Source organism: Hemitrygon akajei, unplaced genomic scaffold (genome assembly GCF_048418815.1).
Source record: "Hemitrygon akajei unplaced genomic scaffold, sHemAka1.3 Scf000096, whole genome shotgun sequence".
Taxonomy (NCBI): Eukaryota; Metazoa; Chordata; class Chondrichthyes; order Myliobatiformes; family Dasyatidae; genus Hemitrygon; species Hemitrygon akajei.
In genome coordinates, this window is record NW_027331982.1 from 1,166,962 (window position 1) to 1,181,415 (window position 14,454).

The 14,454-nt window shown below is 44.2% G+C and overlaps 2 non-coding genes across 2 annotated transcripts; one reads left to right on the top strand and one right to left on the bottom strand.

The window, feature by feature from the left end:
* The first annotated feature begins 8,402 nt into the window (after window positions 1-8,402).
* Window positions 8,403-8,474, top strand: trnae-cuc (transfer RNA glutamic acid (anticodon CUC)). The gene has a single exon. It is a non-coding gene; the product is annotated as a tRNA-Glu (tRNA).
* Window positions 8,475-11,525: 3,051 nt separating this feature from the next.
* trnas-uga (transfer RNA serine (anticodon UGA)) lies at window positions 11,526-11,607 on the bottom strand. The gene has a single exon. It is a non-coding gene; the product is annotated as a tRNA-Ser (tRNA).
* Between the last annotated feature and the right edge of the window lie 2,847 nt (window positions 11,608-14,454).

Here is a 14,454-nt window from a genome sequence, read left to right on the forward strand (position 1 = left end):
GGATAGTTGTGGATGGAGAGTTTTCTCCCCGGATGCTGGTGCCAGTGGTGGCCTGCAGAGATCTGTTCTGAGAACCCAGGATATTTGTGCTTTAAAAATAACGTGAATAAGGAAGTGGAACGGTGAGTTATTGTATCTGCAATGATGTGGAAGTTGGAGGAATTATGGATAGTATAGAAGATAGTCAGAGTTTACAAGAGGACAGTGACAGGACGCAGAGCAGCGCTGAGAAGTTACAGATGGAGTTCAACCCGAAACGTTACTCAGTGATTCACTTTGGAAGGATGAATTTGAAGGCAGATGTGATACTTTCTCGAGTCAACCGAGGGCCGCACATTAGTACGAGTTCCACAACGGAAACAGGGTGATGAGACATTCTCCAATAAACCGAGGCCCGCTCATCGCTACGAGTACCACAATCGGCACGGAGCGGTTCACTGCAGGAGCAGGTAGAAATGTGATTGACAGGTGAGCTTGAACACTTCCGTTGTTCTGCACACACTCAATATACCTGACAGTAAATCAGGAGAAAGAAAATAGAACTTCCTGGCAAATAATAGAAAAGCCCTGGAACCTGCGGATAGTTCACAGATTTCACTTGCTACTTTTGTTCAAAGACCGAATGAATGGATAAATAGTGGTATAATTGTGGCAGGTTTGAGAACATCTTTAATGTTAAACAGACTACATCGCAGGTCACGTGAATGGGGTGGTCAGGTCATTCACTGGAAGAGGTCAGGTTCCTGCCTAACGGCCCATGTGTGCGCTGGAAAACATTGTTCTTCAAACTGTCCACAGCCCTCGCTAATCTCCCGAGGACACGTTCCCTTTTTGATCACAGGTCTCTGGAATATCGCTGTGAATCTTTTACAGTGTTTGGAGGAACATATGCAGTGTATTTTATTGTAACACATGTCAGCTGTCACAGAGATTTCCAACACTCAATCCCCCGAAATGACTGGAACGAACGAAAGAAAAGAATGAACGAATGTTCCCCTTTAATAAAGAAGTGTTCTCCATTTCACCCGCCAGAACAAACTCCTTCCCTCAATTTCAGAAGCGAATATACTCCGTCAAATGTTACAAAATAAATCGACTTCAAGATGAATGCCTGATTTAAAAGCAACAATGACAAAATATATCTTCATTCAAATATCTGAAGCCAGGTGTCATGGAAAATAACATTGAAAAAAAGCACATCAAATTTTGTTTTAAAATAATTACATTGCAAAATCCCTTGGGGAGTCAAATTCATGACACGGGGATATAAATAGTTTAACGCAAGGTATTTGTGCAGTTGGTTGTCAGTAATATCCCTGACGTGACAGCCACGCTAATTGCCTCAGTGGAATTGCTCTCCGCTCAATAAAAGTCTGCTAAACCGATCCCCAGTCAATCTGAGCAGCTGAAACGCTCCGCACAACTGAACGCGTCTTCTGACGGAATATGGGATATGCGGCGATTTACTACATCGCGGGAATTTACTATCCCACACTTGTAGCGGTTGGTGTCCCCGGTAAGATTCCGGAGCTGGTCACTTTACGTATGGTGCCCTCGTTTCTCTGCTGCGGTATCCGCACTGTTACTGAGCACAGATGCTGCCGTTGGCTGAAACGTGTTTCCGGAATGGAGGATTCAGGCATCTAATGGTTTTATTTTCATTTTTCATATTTCGATCGCAGTGTTTTCTTCTTTTCTCAATTAAGCTGGTGTCGATATTGTCGTTGTTTCATAATTTGATCGAAGTGATTTTTTTCTTTTATCAGTTATGTTCGTGATGATATTGACATTGTTTCATAATTTCACCTCGCTGGGCTTTCTGAAGTGATGCCCGGTCTCTGTTTTTCTAGGTCCGAGTCTCTATCAGTGCAGACACTCCGACATTATAACAACGTGGTAGCTTATTTAAATGACACGTAGGTCTGTTCTTCTGTAAGTCAGTAAATGAGAACTCGTGCTTTATATCTCCTCGATGGCACTTTGACACCGCTACAAATAATCCCGTCTGTTCTTTCAGCTCTATTAATGGAAATGGTGTTGTTTACAGGAGCGTTCGACTGCTCACCGGTACGTGAGTCGTGGAACTCGGATGCCTCGCTCTAAACTGTGGGAATGTCGCCAATCCACTGACACTCACATCCGTCATTGTCCTCCAGGCGGAGTGCAGCGACGGAGACCGCACACACTGGATTCCCGCTTTACACTTCCAAACAGACCATACCCTCCATAGCATCGGTAGAATGGGGGCATTCAGGGAGCTGACCATATTTCTATTTTCTTTCCAAATTTCTTGCAGTTAACTTACCGGCGATTGTGATCCTATCTCGGGGAAAATGCGGACTCTCCAAATGCATCACCCGTTACCTGGTTGGAATGGCAACAGCGGATCTGATGGTGGTTATCGTTGTTGCTTTAGTGGAACAGACCAACAATATCTACATTTATTCCAGATCCCTGCTCATCACTCCTGTATGCGCTCTGACACTTGTATTTCGGGCTGTAACGACGGACTGTTCTGTTTGGTTTACGGTCAGTTTTACCTTCGATCGCTTCATCGCAATATGTTGCCGAAAGCTGCGGGAACGATACTGCACCGAGAGAACAGCAACGGTGGTTATCGTGACCGTGGTTATTGTGAGCTGCGGGAGATGTGTCCCGTTATACTTTGTCATTGAACCTTGCGTCATCATTGATAACACGCCGTGGCGGTGCACCACCACATATGAATACGCTACTTCACCCATGTGGAGAGGGTACACATTCCTGGACAGTATTTTAACACCATTGCTACCAATCGGCTTAATCCTGGTGTTTAACGGGTTAACCGTAAGGTATATCGTTGTGGCAAATAGAGTCCGCAGAAAGCTTCGCCATAGCAGCGACAATCAGAAAGATGCCGAGGTGGAAAATCGCAGAAAATCGATGATTTTGCTGTTTTCTATATCAGCTAATTTCATATTATTGTGGATGCCCTATGTAGCTCATTCCCTGAAATGGCAACCGGAGAACTATTTTTATGAGGACAGATATTTGAGTTCCCCGGTATACATCCTACAACAATTTAAGTTCATGTTGCAAACACTCAGCATGTGCACCAATACTTGTATCTATACACTGACACAGAGGAAATTCAGAGAAGAGCTGAGGAATGGAATGACGTATGTGTTTACATTTAATGGCCAGCTGTGTAGATAACGCCCGTGTCTTACGGCTATTCAGCGGAGTTTTCAAATAAAGCCGTTTTGCAATGAACAGGTTTGGCAAATATGTCATAAATTCAAACAATCATGTGCCTGGTCGCTCGGAAATTGCAGAATTGGCGGAAGATTGCCCACATCATAAGTTCAGGTTCGTAGCAATACAGGCGTGAGTGTTACAATGGTTGAAGTATGTTCCAAACTATCACAGACACTCGACTGTCACAAGGGCAGGGATGGCTGCAGGACGTTCCGTGTTTTAGATGTCTCAAAATGGACAGGGTCAGGTAACATAATGTAAAGGGAGTGCGATGGGAAACCAGGGATAGTATGGCAACTACAGAAAGGGAGGACAACGTGGAGCGTTCGTTTGTTAATAAAATGTGAGACGAACACAGTAACATAATCACCCCATTTGGAATATTCTGTACAGCCGCCCTCTAACAAAGTAACTGCAACTCGAACAGTGAGCAACCGATCGTGAAGCGGGCTTGGACATTTTCTAGGTTATTTACATGAGTAACTGAAACATCCATAATGTTCTTTGGCATCTCCCCAGGGTAAAAGTTTTAATTATGGCATAATTTCTTGGTAGTGTCCAGGAAGGATTCATGTCACTACAAGAAGACAGGCGCACTAGCGAACAGTACGTTCCAGATCTAATATTAGAAAAGGAAACGGGTCAGATGACAGATCTCTCCGCGGGTCAGCATTTCAGAACGATAGGACAGAACTCCCCTCCATTTACCTTGCCCAGGGATAGGACCAGGGAGTATGGAGTGTGTTTAATTGGGGGTCTGCGAATTATGGTGCTGCCTGGCAGGATTTTAGGAAGGTACATTGGGAAATGATGCACTCGGGGTATTGCGCAACAGATATGTGGGGATTGTTTAGTGAGCAGTTACACGGGGTTCAGTATAGGCTTGTCTCAGTGACGCAGGGAAAGGATGACAGTGTAAAGTAACCCTGGGAGACAAGAAAGTTGGACAACACGTCAAGAGGAAGAAAGAACGATACTTACAGAACAGGAAGAAAGGATCAAATAACGCTATAGCGAGTCACAACGTAGACAGGAAAGAATATAACAGTGGACTGAAAGGAGTGATAAGGGGATTTGAGAAATCCTTGACGGGTTGCACTGTGAAGAACAGGAGGAGACTGGGGAGAGTGTGGGCAAATCAGAGGTAAAAGAGGAAAACTTGTGTCTGGACACCAAGGAAACAGTGAAGATCCTTACTGAATGCATTGATCAATGTGCCCACAACGTAATAAGGCAGACATGCTCGAACGTGCCGACGCTGAGAAAGAGGATGCGCTGGAAACTCGGGAAAACATTATGATAGATGATTCCCGGGTGCCGGAAGAGTTATAGTCTAGCTAATTTTGGAAGGCGAACTCAGATATTGTTGAGCTTTTGGACAGGATATTTGTGTTTTCGCTGGCCACGGAAGTAGAACTAGAAGATTGGAGCGTGGAAAATGTTATTCATTTGTTGACGAAAAATAACAGGGATACTTCTTGGAATTATAGACCAGGGAGTCTTACATCAGTAGTGGGTAAACGACTGGAGACGATTACTAAAGAGGGGATTAATGAGTATTTGGAGAAACGTAGTCTGGCTACGGAGAGAAAGCATGGTATGTTGTCATTAATGAGCCAGATTGATTTAATTGAAAAAGTGAAAATAAAACTAACGGATGAATCAGGACAGTCGATGTGGGTGCATTAATTATGGTCAGGCGTTTGATCAGTTCCCCATAGTAGACTCATTCAGAAAGTCAGGAGGCATGGGATCGAGGGAAACCTGGCTGCGTTGATTCAGAATTGGTTTCCTAACAGAAGGCAGATGATGTGGTAGACAGAATGAATTCTGGCTGGAAGACAAATGGCAGCTGTGTTCCGCATGGAGAGTCGAAACTTCGGTACACTTTACAAGTCTATTGCGAGTCTGCAGTTACAGTGCTCCAAGAAATAAGGCTGAGTAATTAATCTTTTTAATCTGACCACACAGCGGCACCCGGATAATTAATGGAATTAGGGCTGATGACGTAAGCAAATGGCTGAGCTATCGACCGCACCAGCGCGTTTTCTGAACTGACCTGTCATTTACATATTACAGGGCAAATGCTACAACGTCTGCAAAACACCTTTTCCAGTGGAGCCCTACAATTTAAAACCAGCATTTCAAAGTGCTCAGCAGCAGCTTCTGGCGCTTATTAAAAGAACCAGCCTTCCAAAATGTCAATTCTAAATTCCCAATTCAAGTACACACCAATTTATCCTAAAGCTAATTTACCTCTGAATCGTGGTTTTATCGTATCGAGTGTAGATACGCTCATATTTCGATCCATTTAACCCTGAATCCACATGGCCGGTGTGGAATCCGTGTCTCCGTCTGAAATCAATAATAAATGTAACATGCAAAACTACACAAACTGAAAACGCAGCGAGAGCAAAGCAAATATCCCGGCTCACACTTGTCTTCCTTCAAAAGCATCTCAGGCAATTGGAGAATACAGAATAAACAATTTCAAAAGCTTCCATCTTCTTCTACTGTAACCATCCATTAACTCAGTCTGCCTGCTTTAGTGTGTGCAAGGACAGAGGGACAAAACAGTATCAACGGCTTTCTAAATTGGTCGGTGCTGTGGGACACTAAAGCTCTAACCCAGATATACAGTCAGACATCCATAGGGAACCACTGCACAGAAGCAGGGTCTTCAGCCCGTCCAGTCAGTGAGGAAATATTTAAACTGCCTACTCCCATCGTCCTCACCCGGACAGTGGCCATCCATATCCCTCTCATCCGTGTACTTCTCAAATCATCTCTTAAACGTTGACATCGGAATCTCAATTACCATTTGTGTTGGCAGCACTGTCTACACTCTGACCACCCACTGGGTGAAGAGCTTCCCCTCATGTTTCCCTTAAACATTTCACATTTCACCCTTCACCCATGATCTCCAGTTGTATTCTCGCCCAACATCAGTAGAGAAAGCCCGCTTGCATTTGCACTCTCTGTACGCCTCATAATGCTGACTACCTCTATCAAATCTCTCCTCAGTCTTCTACCCGCTCGGGAATAAAGTGCTGACATATTTAATCTTTCCTTTTAATTAAAAACATTCAGTCCCGGCAATAGCTGTGTAATTCTTTTTCTGCATTCTTTCAGTCTTATTTGCATCTTTCCTGCAGATAGTTGAGCCCAACCGCACACAATATTTTAAATTGGGCCCCAATAAATCCTTAAACCACAGCAACGTAACATCCCAACTCCTGTACTCAGTATTTTGGTCTAGGAAGGCCAATGTGCGAAAAGCTGTTTTTACGACCCTGTCTAACTGTGCCGCAACTCTCATTGAATTATGGTTCTGCATTCCCAGATTCGTTTGTTCTATCGTACTCCTCAGTGCCCTATTTCTCGTTGGGTCAGACCAACCCTGGCTGGCCCTCCCAAGTGCAACATCTAACACTTATCTGCGTTAATTCCGATCTGACATTTATCAACCCATTTTTTCCAGCTGGTCCAGATCCCGTTTCATGCTCCGGTACTCTTCCTAGTTGTCAACTACACCCGTAATGTTGTTGTCATCGGCAAATTTGCTGATCCAGTTAGCGACATCATTATCCAGATCATTGATAAAGATGACAAACAACAACGGACGCAACAACGATCCCTGGGATACTCCACTCATCACAGGTCCCCAGTCAGAGAGACAACTTTCAATTACCACACTCTAGCTTCCCCAACGTACCGAAAGGCCAATCCAATTTACTTCCTCATTGTGAAAGCCAAGCGTCTGATCCTTCCCGAGCATCCTCCCACACGGAAACCTGACAAGAGTTTAGGAATTTTGAGATTTGTTTATAAATCCAAAGATCCACGATGGCACTGGCGATTCACGCGACGTATTGCGGACAGCTCGCAAAATGTCTCGATGTATTTCTGCTGATCCACTGTAGCTGCAATGTGAAACCCCTAATTTCCCTTTAAGAAACGTACTGTTGAACTGTCTAAATTACTCAGCAGAGTAACGAGCTGCTGAAGGACCAGATGGACTTGACTCTCGGGAATGCAGGTGCGGCACCTTTCAGCGATCAGCGAAGGTCAGCCATTACCATTGCCGGAAAAGAGGTCGGTTCGGAAGACTTCAAGCCAGACTAAATCGACGGGTTATGAAGCATCCTTTACCCGGCATCTTCTTCGCGAAAGGCCAATGACTTGAAAACAAGATGCATTACATCAGCGCAACATTGCAGTTTCGGAGGGAAATGAGGTGCTGCTGTCTTCTCTGTTTCATGGAGATATGGCTCAGTTCGGTGGAACAGCCGGAAGGATTCTCGATCCACCGTTCGGAGAAGATAAGAAGGTATTGTGGTGCTGGGGGTGGGGGGCGGTGGAACGGCGGTGTTGTTTCATGACTAACTCTTCATGCTCTCCGTACATAGCGGTCTTGCCGCACCCTTGTTCCCCCAATCACAACATCCAATGATTGTGTCCTGTCGGTGCTGCTTACCGAGAGGTTCTCCTCATTGATCCGGACGGCACTTCACATACCGCCAGAGGAGATGTTAAGCAAGCATACCATGTACTGAGTGCCGCGACCAGCAAGCAAGGAACTGCCTACCCTGAGGACTTTCAAATCATTGCGGGGTTTCTATCAGGCTTATTTAAAGAATTCTGGGCTTATTTGTCATCAGCACGTCATTCTCAGTACCAGGGGCTCCCGCACTCTCGACCACTGTTAGAGCACGATCAAAATGCCTAGCATTCCATCCCCAGAACATATTTCGTTCATTCTGAACGTCTGGTTTTCTTTCTCCTACCTCTACCCAGGCGGAGGGTGAGGAACAAGACACCAGATGTATCGGCGACAATGTCACGGGAATCGGGGGCCGACTACTGAATTGTTTCGAGGCGAGGACAGAAACAAAAATGACCCAGGGCTCATAAGAGAATCTGAATTTTACCATCTTTATAAAGACACTGGAGAACGAGTGTTTCCCACCGATTCATACAGTCCAGAGTGTTCCTTAACCAGAAGCATTGGGTGAACAAGAGATATGCAAAGTGATGAGCAGTAGATTCGTGACAATATTCCTCACATTCATTCATTCATTATTATTATTATTTATCCATTGATTTTGTTTTGTATTTTTTTGATTTGATAGTGTATGTTGCTGTGATGCAACGCATCATCAGCTTCCCTGGTGGTCTAGTGGTTAGGATTCGGCGCTCTCACCGCCGCGGCCCGGGTTCGATTCCCGGTCTGGGAATAAAAATATTTCCTGCTGTAAATTAATGTGTTGATTTTAAATTATTTTGTGTATTCATTGCTTCCACAACAACCCCATTCCTGTTTGTGTTTAACCAGCATCCGCTTGATTCAGCGCCAGAAAACCACAAAATACAGGAGCAGAATTAGGCCGTTTGGCCCATCGGGTTTGCTTCGACATTTCCTCTCAGCCCCATTCTCCTGCTTTCTACCGTGTGTACTACCTCTTTCCGGCCACAAATGCTGCCTGACCCGCTATACACTGTTTCGGCAGTGATTCGTTATTTGTTCTGTATGACACTTGTTAGACAATGAAAACATGACTTTGAAAAATAGATATCGCAGGTGCAGTCTCAATAAAGCTGGAAATAACTGTGCGACGTCTTACAGACAATACCCTGCAATCGATACAATGTAGATTTGATCTTCTTCACTCCTCACTGCAGCTCAATCCACTCAGAGATGCTGTCTCTCTGTAGAAGAGGGTGACCATACATTTCCCATATTGGACTCTGGTCCTACTCACTCAGTTTGCCGACATCACCCTGACTCATCTGCCCGGGGTCATCACTGCTCAAATCTCAGTGAGGATTGTCAGGTCCGGTCGGGTTTATTGCCGTGTGCACAGGGACGGTGAGGGACAGGTACAATGAAACACTTGCAGCGTCATTGCAGGCTCGAAAAGACAGACAGTACGCAGAACATAAATTGTACAATTCTGCATCATTAACAAACGGTAGATATAAATCTTGTGCCAGTTTCAGACTTGGAAATGATTCCTCAGGCAAACTGATGACATAGATTGCCAACTATTATATCCACGGGGTAGCATACAGATCCAAGAAAGGCTGTTTATTCCTTTTCTTTAAACAGACAGACAACAGAAAGAAGGGCGAGTCTCTAGTCCTCTTCAGCCAGCCCCGGCATTCAATAAGATCAGGCTGGCACAGACTTTTCCTCAAACCTCCCCCCCCCACCCCCCATACAGCAGTTGCCGGTCAAAAGTCGGCCGGTGTCCTCCAGCAAATCTTCTACCGTCTCCCCAGGTGAGAGGAGATAAACTTCTGTCGCCCGCCTTTATTTCGACGACCTGACAGCGCCCCCAGCTTCGATCAGAAGCATATGGATATGAATGTTATATAATGGGACATTGTTCTGAGTTTGGCTCAGTATTGACGGGACTTTGGGGAGGCAGAATCAGTCAGAGTCTGTGGGAGGGAGCAACTCGGGTGAAACCCTTTCCGCAACTGGATAACACGTTGGATTGAGATCTGCATACACGAATGGGAGCTAGTTAGTTGCACGTAGTTTGACGAGATTGGTTGATGTCGTACCATGACACCGCGTCAGTGACAATTGGCGAGGTTGATTTGACGGAAGGTCAGCGAACCGATTTGCCCATGGCAATAGGCGGGGTCGCTCGCTAGACAAGAGAGCAATGGCGAGTTTGTACAGTGAGTGATATGGAACGGCGAAAGCTTTTCGCGTTCAGAGACCGTGCTGCCCACTTCAGAGAATCAGTCACAATCTCAATCTCCCCCCTCCCAGCCGCGGCGGAACAACATATCTTATTGAATATGGAAATATTTTTATAAGTTGACAATTCAAGTGTTTTCAGCTAATCGAAATTTCACATGGTGGTCGTGTCATAACTGAGCACTGAACCAAAGTACAGGAGCAGATTTGTTTAAAAATTCGCTACTCTTTCATGTCATATCACCTGTTCGCCCCGACATTTCAGCACCAGTTTACACCCACTCCCCTACACTCCACCCGAGCTGTCTTGTAAAGGAAAATCTATAAACATCCCACTGCATTCACACAGTCCTTTCACTGAACACGAATATTGATAGCTAAGCGTTCGCTTCAACTTGTGAGGAAAGTGTGGGAGTGAGGGAGTGAGATGTGGAGAGAGAAAGAGAGAGAGAGAGAGAGAGAGAGAGAGAGAGAGAGAGAGAGAGAGAGAGAGAGAGAGAGAGAGAGAGAGAGAGAGAGAAAGCGAGAATGTGTGTGTGGGTGTGTTAGAGATAGAGGTACATAGATGTGAGGCAGGGGAGAGAGTCACATCGTAGACAGAACAAGGGAGATTTGAAAGGCAGTTAGAGAGAGAGAGAGTTACACGGCAATTTATCAATTTCATGTTCACTTTCGCCCACTGTTTTCCTCCCAGTGTTTTTTTTTTGACCACCAGAGTAACTCACCTCACCGACAAAACGAAGTGGATCTTTCCGTCCCTTCATTTAAACTCGAACGCTGCAGGACTCGTAAGTATTCTCACCGTTTGTACTGAGGAGGAGAAATGGTTCATGCGTTTACACATTGCCCTTCAACAGAGGGAGCAGGAGCACGTTATACTTATTGATGCCATTCTCCCAGTGCCTTCAATTATAAAGGCAATTAACATTAAATTAGTGCCATTAATTCTTAAAATTCCAAAGTTAGTTCTGATTTGGATAGCAAACACGAGGAAATCTGCAGATGCTGGAAATTCAAACAACAACAGACACAAATTTTGTGTGTGTTGTTTGATTTGGACGCGAGGATTCTGCTCAGTGCGATAAATCCCCCGCTGTCGAACGTAAGGAAATACCTTGGTGAACGAAGCGAGGCGCTCTGCATCCGTACAGTTGTAGAACACACTGGCATCAATCGTCCTGTTCCTACTGAAAATCTACTGTTAGACACTGTCTTGACTGTGTGAGGCTGATGACGTGAATTGCCGGACAGCAGGTTGCAATGAGAATATTTAGGCTGCAATTGGTTCGTTCAGTGAGGGCACAAACTGGACAAAAGTGTTTATTTTGAATAAACAGGAATGCAGGAATGTGTGAGGTCATTTACTTCGTTGGGATTAAAATAAAGGACGATCGGTTGCGGTGAGACTGTCAAAGGAAACTGTTCCCGAAACAGACATGGAGAGCCGATGGGTGTATCAGGTATTTTGCAAGGCAACTGCAGATTGTCAACTGAACACATTTGGAGCCAGCGCTCAGACAGCATCCAGGGTGTTAAATTTTATTGGCACACTACACGCTGCTGCTTGTAGTGTGAGCGCTGCGAGCAGGGTTCGAACCTGCGCAGGGAATCCCCATTGGATTTCAAGTCCAACGCCTTAACCACTAGGCCATCGCAGCTCCATCAATATTCAGCAACCACCGTAGCACTGCACCTGAAGTGAGGGTTGTACTTGATTTATTTTCGGTAACGGAAATGGTGAATCGATCATGCTTTGGGCTTGTCTTGCAGCCAGTGGCACAGGGAACATTTCGCTGGTAGAGGAAAGAATAAATTCAATTAAATACCAACAAATTCTGGAAGCAAAGATCACACCGTCTGTAAAAAAAAAGCTGAAAATGAAAAGAGGATGGCTTCTACAACAGGATAATGATCCTAAACACACCTCAAAATCCACAAAGGACTACCTCAAGAGGTACAAGCTGAAGATTTTCCCATGGCCCTCACAATCCCCCGATTTAAACATCATCAAAAATCTGTGGACAGACCTCAAAAGAGCAGTGCATGCAAGATGACCCAAGCATCTCACAGAGCGAGAAGCCTTTTGCAAGGAAGAATGGACGCATATCCTCCAAACAAAAATTGAAAGACTCCTAGCTGGCTACAGAAAGCCTTTACAAGGTGTGATACTTGCCAAAGGGGGTGTTACTAAGTACTGACCATGCAGGTGGCCCAAACCTTTGCTTCGGCCCCTTTTCCTTTTATCTTATTTTGAAACTGTAAAAGATGGAAATAAAAAAAATAATCTTCCTTAAAATATTAAAGAAATGTGTCATCTTTAACTTTATGCCTTTTGGAAATCAGGTCATCTTTTACTTGCTGAGCTGTTGACAGTAACAGAAACTTTGAGCATCGGTGCCCAAATCTTTGTATCCCACCGTATCCTTCCTTCCAATGTGCATCACCGTACCACACGATGATCTATTTGACAAATCTTCTCCCATTCTCCTCAACTGTCTTTGATCTTAAATGTGTTATAATCTTTTGAGTTTTTGAACACGTTGAGGTCAGGCTACCTTTCTTATATTTTCTTTTCTTTAGCCTCCCTTCTTTCTTTCAGAGGAGAGTGACAATCCCAATTTTCCAACCATCAGGATCTATTCTAGAATGTAATGATACGTGAAGGGGTACTATTATTGCCTCGAGAATCTTCAGTTCCCACTTTTAGAACCCTGGGGTGTAGTCCAACTGGTCCCGTTGACATACAGCTTCAGAGCTTTCAGCTTCACAGGCACCTTCTCCAGAGTCATAACATCCACTCTCACTGATGCCCTCTGACACGTGTTTCTCGGTGACATTATGCTGGAGTCTTCCACAGAGCAAAATATTCATTCAGTTCGCCCCTTTTCTTTTTCCCCCATTACTACTTTTTCCGAGTCATTTTCCAGCTTTCTGATACCCACTCTCGCATCCCTTTTATTCTTCATATGTCTGAAAAAATAGTATTTTCTCTATTATTAGCCATTTATTTTTTCCTCTCATCAAATTTTATTTGCTTTCTTTTGTATCTTGAAAGCATCCCAAACCTGTAGCTTCCCACTAATGCTTGCTATATTATAAGCCCTCACTTTTGCCTTTATGCTGCCTTTACTTTCCAGTATCAGCCTCTGTTGCTTCATTCTCCCTATCGAATATTTATTCTTATTTGTGATGCATCTATCCTGCGCCTTTCCAATTGCCCCTAGAACACCAGCCCTGATGGATCTGCCGTTAACCCTGCTGGTTCCCCTTTCCAATCGACTTGGCCAGCCCTAGACTTAGGTCGCTGTTGTTTTCTGCGAGTGACAGGGTCGAGGACTGTTATCGTCCCTGACTTTTTTCTCTGCGAATGACGTGGTCGGGAACTGTTATTGCTATTGTGTTTCCATGCGAGTGACGGGGTCGAGGATTGTTATCGTCCCTGACTTTTTTTTCTGCCAGTGATGTTTTGGGGGATTGCTATTGTCGTTATTATTATTATTATTATTATTATTATTATTATTATTATTATTATTATTATTATTATTATTATTATTATTATTATTATTAATAATAATAATTTTTTTTTGCTGCGGGGGAGTAGACAGTTTGGGGTTTGTGAAATTTGTTTCATTTCCTTTTTCGTGCCGGGGTTGATGTCTGTCCTTACATCAACACCCATGGCCTGTCTGTATTCAGTTGTTGTCCGGAGCAGACAAATATCAGAGTTGTATTTTATATGCAGGCTTTGAGAATAATATTAACCGTTTGCACCTTTCTATTCTCCTCACTCGTGCCACTGCAGTTCCACTTACTGCATGCAATACTCATACGTCTAATTTTAGATTCTCGCTCTCAGACTGCAGGATAAAATCGATCACATTACAATCACTGTCTCTGAAGCATTCCTGTATACTAATCTACCTGGTCAAAGCACAACACAACACACAATCCACAACTGCCTTTTCCTAATGGGCTCAACCACAATGTACTCTAAAAAACCATTCAGTAGGCATTCCCAAACGACCTGCATGTTGAGATCCTACAATGACCATCGTAATATTGCCATTTTCACATGCCTTGTGCATCTCCGGTTGTCATTTGTACTCAAAGTCGACTGCTAGAGGCCCGTATATAACTCCTATCCTCGGATCCTATGTTATCTCTCATTAAGGATTTTTTTAAAAAAATTCTGTACATCACTATAAATTACAAAAAATAAAATAAATATAAATTAAAAAAGGAATTGTTAGGGAGAGTTCATGTGTTCATGTGTTGAGAAATGTCTAAACTGAGTGGAAGAAGTGGCTCTTGATAAAAATGTGATTTTCTATTTTCAGACTCCTCTACATCCACCACCCCACGCCACACTCCCCCACTCCCCACCCCCGTGGGTAGAAATATGTAGGGGGCATGTTTGGTCTGGTGAAGGTCCTGAATAATGCACCCAGCCTTCTTTTGGCACCGTATTGAGAACATGTCCTCGATATTGGCGAGGCGTGCCCGTC